Genomic DNA, 10,544 nt, shown 5'->3' on the forward strand with positions numbered 1-10,544 from the left:
TCGAGACCATGGTGAAACCCCGTCTCCACTAAAAAATACAAAAATTAGCTGGGCGTGCCTATAGTCCCAGCTACTTGGAAGGCTGAGGCAGAAGAGTTGCTTGAACCTGGGAGGTGGAGGTTGCAGTGAGCCGAGGTTGCAGTGAGCCGAGATCGCGCCACTGCACTCCAGCCTGGTGCCTGGAGACACAACAAGACTCTGTCTCAAAAATATAAAAAAATAAATGATTATAGCTACATATAACATAAATCAGTTAATTTTATCTTTATGGTTTTAAGAATCTGTGACTATCATGAGTCTACAATTTCACTTTCCTAATAAAAAAAGAAAAATTCAGGAAGATATAAATATAAAAGAATTTGTTATTCAGTCATCTTTAAATTTTCAAGCACATTTATTTTCAGTTGTTATAATTACATGGATTTTTTTCTATTAATGAAAAATTCCTTCAGGACTTTCCTAGAAAAAAATGCTTAATTTTAATACTTGATGGTTCAAACAATTTCTTTGGAAGAGAAAATAAGTAATTCTTTTCTTCCCAATTAAACTGAGACTCTTTAAAGATGACTATCAAGCATATACATATGATTATTGAATGCCAGGTTATGGGGGAAAAAGACTGAACTCAGAATCTAAAGATCTTTATCCTATTTTGGTTTCTACTTCTGACAGAAGAGTGTAACTAGGATCAAGTCCCTTCACTTCTCTGAAATCCCATTTTCCTAAAAGCTGAAGTGAGACAGTGCAGTGGCTCATACCTGTAATTGTAGTACTTTGGAAGGCCCAGGCTGGCTGATTGCCTGAGCTCAGGAGTTCAAGACCAGCCCTGCCAACACGGTGAAACCCCTGTCTCTAATAAAATACAAAAAATTAGCCAGGCATAACAGCAGGTACCTGTAGTCCCAGCTACTCAGGAAGCTGAGGCAGGAGAATTGCTTGAACCCAGGAGGGGGAAGTTGCAGTGACCCGAGATTGCACCACACTGTACTGCAGCCTGAGCAACAGAGCCAGACTCCATCTCCCCCTGCCCCCCCCACCAAAAAAGAGGTTATTGAACTCTAGAATCTTAAGTTGTATATACTTAAAGGGAGCGATTATATTGATGTCATGTTTTAAAAAAATAGAATTTTTAAACTTTCATTAGGATTTCTTTTTGCCTGGGTTTACTTTCTCGTATTTCAAGATAGGGGAAAAAATTGTTCAGACCTAAAGTATAATATAGACTTCTTATATGTCTGGACTATCTCACCCTGAAATCCATTCTTCATAGGGAAGCACAGTCATCTTCCATTGGGCAATTTTGGGTATATTCTCACCTTCAGTTTCTCCTGTATACACATGTACTAACAATTAAAACCTTCAGTGCTATATCTAAGACCCTCTCAATCTGACTCCAGCCCATTTTTCTCACATTTACCTTTCACTGCATACCTGTGCCTTACCTCCTTGGAAATGCATTGCTCTACTTATTTTCCTGGAGATGCTCTATATTTGGCTGCTTTTCTATGCAGTTTATTCTGTTCCCTCCACCTAACTTTCTTCCTACCAACACTACCTATTCATCTTTATTTGTATTGGATAAATTCTACCTCAATATCTAAAATGATCACCTACTACTTACTTCAGTATACTCACTACCCCTTCTCCCACTGCTTCCCCTACTACATAGATGTACATATTAGCGTCCCCTACACAAGATGTATTGCTTGAAACAAAGGACCATGTAATACATCTTTGAATCCCTTATAAACTTCAAATAGGACCCCCTCAGAAGGTATTTGTTGAACTGAGAGGGGTTTTGGGGGAGTGCGGAGAAAAAAATTTATAAACATAATTAAATAATTCTGTTCTCTTTCTACCTTCAGAATAATTACTTTGGGTTAATAACACTTCTAATTTTATGAAATTCTTTACCATATTAAATGTGGTAATTAATTAAATTAAAAACAGTTAATTAAATTAAACTGTGTTTTTAAATGACCGTGTGTGTTTAAACATGTCATAACTTTTAAGGATTATTTTCATCAGTTTAATAACTATTCCATAAAATCTAGAATTGAATAGTTTTAAATAATATATGATTCACTAATAATTAACAAATATGTGATGTGCTTACAGTATTCTTCATTTTAGAGCATGTGTAGAAATTATATTTGGCTTTCATTGATACCATACACCTGCACATTTTACCCACTCAAGTGTTTTATTATTTCTGAATTTTGAGGAATACATGGTTATTTTTCTCTCCCCATGCTTTACCCTCAAGAGGCTGCTGTGATTGTCAACAGCAGCAGGAGACACTTGAAGGTTTGATAAAAGCAGATGAAGATGCTTAAAGATATCTGTTTGCTGAAAATATCTGGTAACAAACAGGAATATATGTGAGTAAATACAGTGTGTTATTCTGATTTTTAAAAGTAAATGTTTTAAAATGCCTAATTGCTTGTTATCAAGGGTTTTTTTTTGTCCTGGTATGGTTTTGAATTAAGAAGGTAATAACAAATTTAGAGGTTTTTTTTTTAAGATCTTAGTCTTTTCACAGCTCAAACAGAACCTGGTTTAATTTAGAATGTGAGGTTTGAGATACTTATGTTAGCTAAAAGGATATTTATACTTTGTCACCATAATTTTTATTTTATGGGAACTCCTTATCCATACTAGTTTAGTATAATATACAAATATACTACTACTAATACTCTCAGTTATTCTCTGACCAAAATGAATGGGTAATTAATAATTACAGTGATAGACACATTTGCTGGCTGAGCATAGAAGAGAATTTGAATTACTTTAAACATTAGAGAATTAGTCCCTTCTTTTTTGACACCATGTTCTAGTCTGATTTTCATGATACAATTTCTTCTTCACCCTTATCTTTTAATGCATGTCAGTTTCTATTAGCTGTTTCTTTGCTGCTAGGTCTTTAAATTTTGATTCTTTAAGGTTCTATTCTTGGCCCCTTTCTTAATTTCCACTTTCTCACTAGGAAGAACCACACATTTCTGTGACTTCAGCTACTAGTTAGGCTGGCAATTCTCAAACACCTAACAGATACTCACTAAATGGTAGATATTATCATTAATATTCTGATCCTTACTCCTTAAAAAAGCTTTAGTTATGTTTTCTCAATTGCCAACTATAAATCTTTATCAGGATGGCCACAATCTTTGTGAGCTCAAATTTCTCAATAATGAATTAGTGCTTTTGACACCAATCTCTCCTCCCCTGTCCTTGTAAATCTGCTGTTTCTCCAGAATTCTCCATTGCTCCACATACCAGTATTGTAGCCAAGAAACCTCTGGGTCATCTTTGACTTCTCATTATTTTTCTTTATACAAAATGCTTAAATCCAATTTTAAAAGAGGAAAGTACAGACCAATGTCTCTTATGAACATAGATGCGCAACTCCATTAGTATCACTTCACCCCCATTAAAATGGCTATTACTGAAAAAAAAAAAGAAAACAACAAGTTTGGGTGAGATTGTAGATAAATTGGAACTCTTGTGCATTGCTGGTAGAAATGTAAAATAATGCAGCTGTTGTGAAAAACAGTATGGGAATTCCTCAAAAAAATTAAACATAGAATTACTGTATGACCCAGCAATTCCATTTCCAGGAATACCCAAAAGAATTGGATACAGAAACTCTAAAATATATTTGTACACAATTTTAATGGTAGTGTTACTGACGTAGCCAAAAGGCAGAAACAACCCAAATGTCCATTCATGGATGAATGGATAAGCCAAATGTGGTACATAAATACAAAAGAATATTACTAATCCTTAAAAAGGAAGGAAATACATGCTACAGCATGGATGAACCTTAAAAACATTATGCTGCATGAAACAAGCCAGGCAAAAATGAACACATACATGATTCTACTTAAGGTACTAGAACAATGAAATTCATAAAGACAATGTAGAATAGCGATTAACAGGGTCTAGGATGTGGGAGGGAATAAGGCATTGTTTAATGCATACAATTTCAGCCTGGGATGATGAAAAAAATCAGGAAATAGATAGTGTTAATGGTTGTACAATAATGTGAATATATTTAATGCCACTGAGCTCTACACTTAAAAATGGTTTAAATGGAGAGACTCAACACAAGATGGCCGATTAGGAGCAGCACAGGATTGCAGCTCCCAGTGAAAGCACAGAGGGTGAGTGGATGCCGCATTTCCAGACGAATTTTTATTGCCCACAGACCAGGAGATTCCCAGGTGGAGGAGCCCCATGGGTCGCCAGCATAGCTGTTTTGGCCAGCATGGCTGTTTTGGCCGGTGCAGCTGTTTTGGCCAGCACCTGAACACGGTGGTTCTCCATACAAAATACATGGGTCCAGACCCCATTATAGCTGGCGATTGGAGCTCTTGGGAGACAGAGTCACCCATTCAACTGATTAAAAAGGGGGCTGACACAGGGAGCCAGGCCAGGAGATTCCTGGGCAAAAAAGTGCCACAAATCTCAGTGCGGCTGTTTCATCTGGTGCAGTGGGTCACCGAACAGGAAATCACACAGAACCCGGAGCCTTTTCAATAGGCGACTGGAACACCTGGGAGACAGAGTCAACCATTCAACTAAAAAAAAAAAAAGCGGGGCTCGGAGGCAGGGAGCCAGGTGATCAGGCTTGGCTAATCCCACCCTCACAAAAAAACAGCAATTGGAAATGCTCTGGATTGACAGTTTCGCAGCAAGCACAGCTGAACCCGGGATGGTCCAGCTCTATGGGGGAGGGGCATCCGCCATTGCCAAGGCAGTACACCACTACGGAGGTAGGTTGTCATTGCTGAGGGAGCCTGCCCTTGCTGAGGCAGCCTGCCATTACAGAGAGAGTCTGCCATTATAGAGGTGGGCTGCCAATGCTGAGGCAGTTCTAACTATACCAGGTTATATAAACAGGACTGCAGGGAAGTTCACACGACAGCTGGGTGGAGCCCACAGCAACTCAGCAAAGCCTCTGCAGGTAGACAGTAACTAGAATGCCTCCTTGCTGGGCAGGGCAGCCCTGAAAAAAGGCAGCAGCACAACAGGAACTCATAAATAAAGGCCTAACTGCCCGGGACAGAGCACCAGGGGAAAAAAAAGGGATTTATGAGTTCTGCAGCAGACTTAAACATACCTGCCCAGCAGCTCTGAATGAACAATGGAGCTCACAGGTCAGCACTTGAGCTCCTATAAAGGACAGACTGTCTCCTCAAGCAGCTCCTGGACCCCCATATATCCAAAGAGTCACCTCATGAAGGAGCGCTCAGACTGACATCTGGCAGTTATCCTTCTGGGACAAAGATAGTGGAAGAAGAAACTGGCAGCAACCCTTGCTGTTCTGCAGCCACTGCAGGTGATCCCCAGGCAAGTAGGGCCTAGAGTGGACCTCAGCAGACCTACAGCAGAGGTGCCCCACTGTTAGAAGGAAAACTAAGATACAGAAAGAAATAACTTCATCATCAACAAACTGAACATCCACTCAGAGACTCAATCTGAAAGTCAACAACTACAAAGATGACAGGTCGATAAATCCACAAAAGCAGGAAGAAACCAGCACAAAAAGGATGAAAACACACAAAACCAGAACGTCTCTCCTCCTACAAGGGATCACAACTCACCAGCAAGGGAACAAGGCTGGATGGAGAATGAGTGTGATGAATTGACAGAATCAGGCTTCAGAAGGTTGGAATAAGAAACTTCTGTGAGCTAAAAGAACATATTCTAACCCAATGCAAAGAACTAAGAACCTTGAAAAAAGATTTGATGAAATGCTAACGAGAATAAACAATTTAGAGAGGAATATAAGTGAATTGATGGAGCTGAGAAACACAACACGAGATCTTCGCAAAGCATACACAAGTTTTAACAGATGAATTGACCAAGCAGAAGAAAGGATATCAGAGGTCGAAGATCAACTCAATGAAATAAAACGAGAAGGCAAGATTAGAGAAAAAGGGTAAAAAGTAATGAACAAAGTCTCCAAGAAATATGGGACTATGTGAAAAGACCTAATTTACTTTTGATAGGTGTACCTGAATGTCACAGAGAGAATGAGCCTAAGCTGGAAAATACTCTTCAGGATATTATCCAGGAAAACTTCCTCAACCTAGCAAGGCAGGCCAATATTCAAGTCCAGGAAACACAGAGAACACCACAAAGATATTCCTCAAGATGAGCAGCCCCAAGGTACATAATTGTCAGATTCACCAGGGTTGAAATGAAGGAGAAAATGCTAAGGGCAGCCAGAGAGAAAGGTCAGGTTGCCCACAAAGGGAAGCCCATCAGACTCACAGCATATCTCTCAGCAGAAACCCTACAAGCCAGAAGAAAGTGGGGGCCAATATTCAACATCCTTAAAGAAAAGAACTTTCAACCCAGAATTTCATATCCAGCCAAACTAAGCTTCATAAGTGAAGGAAAAATAAAATCCTTTGTGAACAAGCAAGTACTCAGAGATTTCATCACCACTGGGCCTGCTTTACAAGAGCTCCTAAAAGAGACACTAAACATAGAAAGGAACAACCAGTACCAGCCACTTCAAAAACATACCAAATGGTAAAGAGCATCAACACAATAAAAAAACTGCATCAACTAACAGGCAAAACAGCCAGCTAGCATCAAAATGGCAGGATCAAATTCACACATAACAGTATTAACCCTAAATGTAAATGGGCTTAATGTCCCAGAAAAAGACACAGACTGGCAAATTGGATAAAAGCCAAAACCCATCAGTGTGGTGTTTCCAGGAAACTCATCTCACGTGCAAGGATACACAAAGGTTCAAGATAAAGGGATGGAGGAAGATTTACCAAGCAAATGGAGAGAAAAAAAAAAAGCAGGAGTTGCAATTCTCGTCTTTGATAAAATAGACTTTAAACTAACAAAGATCGAAAGAGACAAAGAAGGACATTACATAACAGTAAAAGGGTCAATGCAACAAGAAGAGCTAAGGATCCTAAATATATACATATTCAATACAGGGGTACCCAGATACATAAGGCAAGTTCTTAATGACTTACAAAGAGACTTAGACTCCCACACAATAATAGTGGGAGACTTTAACATCCCATTGTCAATATTAGACAGATCAACAAGACAGAAAATTAACAAGGGTATCCAGGACTTGAAGTCAGACCTGGACCAAGCAAACCTAATAGACATTTAAAGAACTCTCCACCCCAAATCCATAGAATATACATTCTCAACACCACATCACACCAACTCTAAAATATACCGCATAATTGGAAGTAAATCACTCCTCAGCAAATGCAAAAGAATGGAAATCATAACAAACAGTCTCTCAGACCACAGTGCAATCAAGTCAGAACTCAGAAATCTGAAACTAACTCAGAACCACACAGCCTCATGGAAACTGAACAACTAGCTCTTGAATGTTGACTGGATAAACAATGAAATGAAGGCAGAAATAAAGATGTTCTTTGAAATCAATGAGAACAAAGACACAACATACCAGAATCTCTGGGATACATTTAAAGCAGTGTCTAGAGGAAAATATACAGCAATAAATGCCCATGTGAGAAAAAAGCAAAGATCTAAAATCAACACCCCATTGACAAAATTGAAAGAGCTAGAGGAGCAAGATGAAAAAAATTCAAAACCTAGCAGAAGACAAGAAATAACTAAGATCAGAGCAGAACTGAAGGAGATAGAGACACAAAAAGCCCTTCAAAAATCAATAAATCCAGGAGCTGGTTTTTCAAAAAGATCAACAAAATAGACCACTAGCCAGATTAATAGAAAAGAAAAGAGAGAATAATAAAATAGATGCAATAAAAAATGATAAAGGGGATATCACCACAGATTCCACAGAAATACAAACCATCAACAGAGACTATTACCAACAACTCTATGCACATAAACTAGTAAACCTGGAAGAAATGGATAAATTTCTGGACACTTGCATCCTCCCAAGCCTAAACCAGGAAGAAGTCGAAACCCTGAATAGACCAATAACAAGGTCTAAAATTGGGGCAGCAATTAAGAGCCTACCACCCAAAAAAGGCCAAGATCCAGATGGGTTCACAGCCAAATTCTACCAGACATACAAAGAGGAGCTGGTACCATTCCTTCTGAAATTACTCCAAACAATCCTAAAAGAGGGAATCCTTCCCAAAACATTTTATGAGACCAGCATCATCCTGATGTTGGTAGAGACTCAGCAAGAAAAGAAAACTTCAGGCCAATATCCATGATGAACATAGATGCAAAAATCTTCCATAAAATACTGACAAACCAATTGCAACAGCACATCAAAAAGCTTATCCACCATGACCAAGTAGGCTTCATCCCAGGGATGAAAGGCTGGTTCAACACACACAAGTCTATAAACATAATTCACCACATAAACAGAACCAAAACCAAAAACCACATGATTATCTCAATTGATGCAGAGAAGGCCTCTGACAAAATTCAACAGCCCTTTATGCTAAAAACCCTCAATAATCTAGGTATTGATGGAATTTATCTCAAAACAATAAAATCTATTTATGACAAACCAATAGCCAATAGCATAGTGAATGGGCAAAAACTAGAAGCATTCCCTTGGAAATCTGGCACTAGACAAGGATGCCCTCTCTCACCACTCCTATTCAATACAGTACTGGAAGTTCTAGCCAGAGCAACCAGGCAAGAAAAAGAAATAAAGGGTATTCAAATAGGAAAGGAGGAAGTCAAATTGTCTCTATTTGTAGACGACATGATAGTATAACTAGAAGACCCCATCGTCTCAGCCCAAAATCTCCTGAAACTGATAAGGAACTTCTGCAAAGCCTCAGGATACAAAATCAATGTGGAAAAATCACAAGCATTCCTATATACCAATGACAGATTGAAAGAGAACCAAATCAAGAGTGAACTCCTATTCACAATTGCTACAAAAAGAATAAAATACCTAGGAATACAACTAACAAGGAAAATAAAGGACCTCTTCAAGGAGAACTACAAACCACTGCTCAACGAAATAAGAGAGGACACAAACAGATGGAGAAACATTCCATGTTCATGGTTAGGAAGAATCAATATCATGAAAATGGTCATACTGCCCAAAGTAATTTACAGATTCAATGCTATCCCCATCAAGCTACCAATGACCTCCTTCACAGAACTGGAAAAAACCACCTTAAACTTCATATGGAACCAAAAGAGAGCCTGCGTAGCCAAGTCAATTCTAAGCAAAAAGAACAAGGTGGGAGGCATCACACTACCAGACTTCAAACTATACTACAAGGCTACAGTAATCAAAACAGCATCATACTGGTACGAAAACAGAGACATAGACCAACGGAACAGAACAGAGGCCTCAGAGGCAACACAACACATCTATAGCCATCTGATCTTTGACAAACCTGACAAAAACAAACAATGGGGAAAGGAATCCCTGTTTAATAAATGGTGTTGGGAAAACTGGCTAGACCTGTGCAGAAAGCAGAAACTGGACCCCTTCCTGACACCTTACACTAAAATTAACTCCAGATGGATTAAAGACTTAAACATAAGACCTAACACCATAAAAATCCTAGAAGAAAATCTAGGCAAAACCATTCAGGACATAGGCATAGGCAAGGACTTCATGACTAAAACACCAAAAGCATTGGAAACAAAAGCCAAAATAGACAAATGGGACCTAATCAAACTCTGCAGCTTCTGCACAGCAAAAGAAACAGTCGTTAGAGTGAATCAGCAACCAACAGAATGGGAAAAAATTTTTGCAATCTTCCCATCTGACAAAGGGCTGATATCCAGAATCTATAAAGAACTAAAACAGATTTACAAGAAAAAAAAACAAGCCCATTCAAAAGTGGGTGAAGGATATGAACAGACACTTTACAAAAGAGGACATACATGAGGCCAACAAACATGAAAAAATGCTCATCACTGGTCATTAGAGAAATGCAAATCAAAACTACATTGAGATACCATCTCATGCCAGTTGGAATGGCGATCATTAAAAAATCTGGAGACAACATATGCTAGAGAGGATGTGGAGAAATAGGAACACTTTTACACTGTTGGTGAGAGTGTAAATTAGTTCAACCATTACGGAAGACAGTGTGGCGATTCCTCAAGGACCTAGAAATAGAAATTCCATTTGATCCAGCAATCCCATTACTGGGTATATATCCAAAGGATTCTAAATCGTTCTACTGTAAGGACACATGCACATGAATGTTCATTGCAGCACTGTTTACAATAGCAAAGACCTGGAACCAACCCAAATGCCCATCAATGATAGAATGGACAGGGAAAATGTGGCACATATACACCATGGAATATTATGCAGCCATCAAAAACGATGAGTTCATGTCCTTTGTAGGGACATGGATATGTGGATGAACCTGGAAACCATCATTCTCAGCAAACTGACATAAGAACAGAAAATCAAACACTGCATGTTCTCACTCATAGGTGGGTGTTGAACAATTAGAAGACATGGATGCATGGAGGAGAGCATCACACACTGGGGTCTGTCAGGGGGAAATAGGGGAGGGACAGTGGGGGGTAGGGAGGTGGGGAGAGAGAGCACGGGGAGAAATGAC

This window comes from Callithrix jacchus, chromosome 4, assembly GCF_049354715.1.
Source record: "Callithrix jacchus isolate 240 chromosome 4, calJac240_pri, whole genome shotgun sequence".
Classification (NCBI taxonomy): Eukaryota; Metazoa; Chordata; class Mammalia; order Primates; family Cebidae; genus Callithrix; species Callithrix jacchus.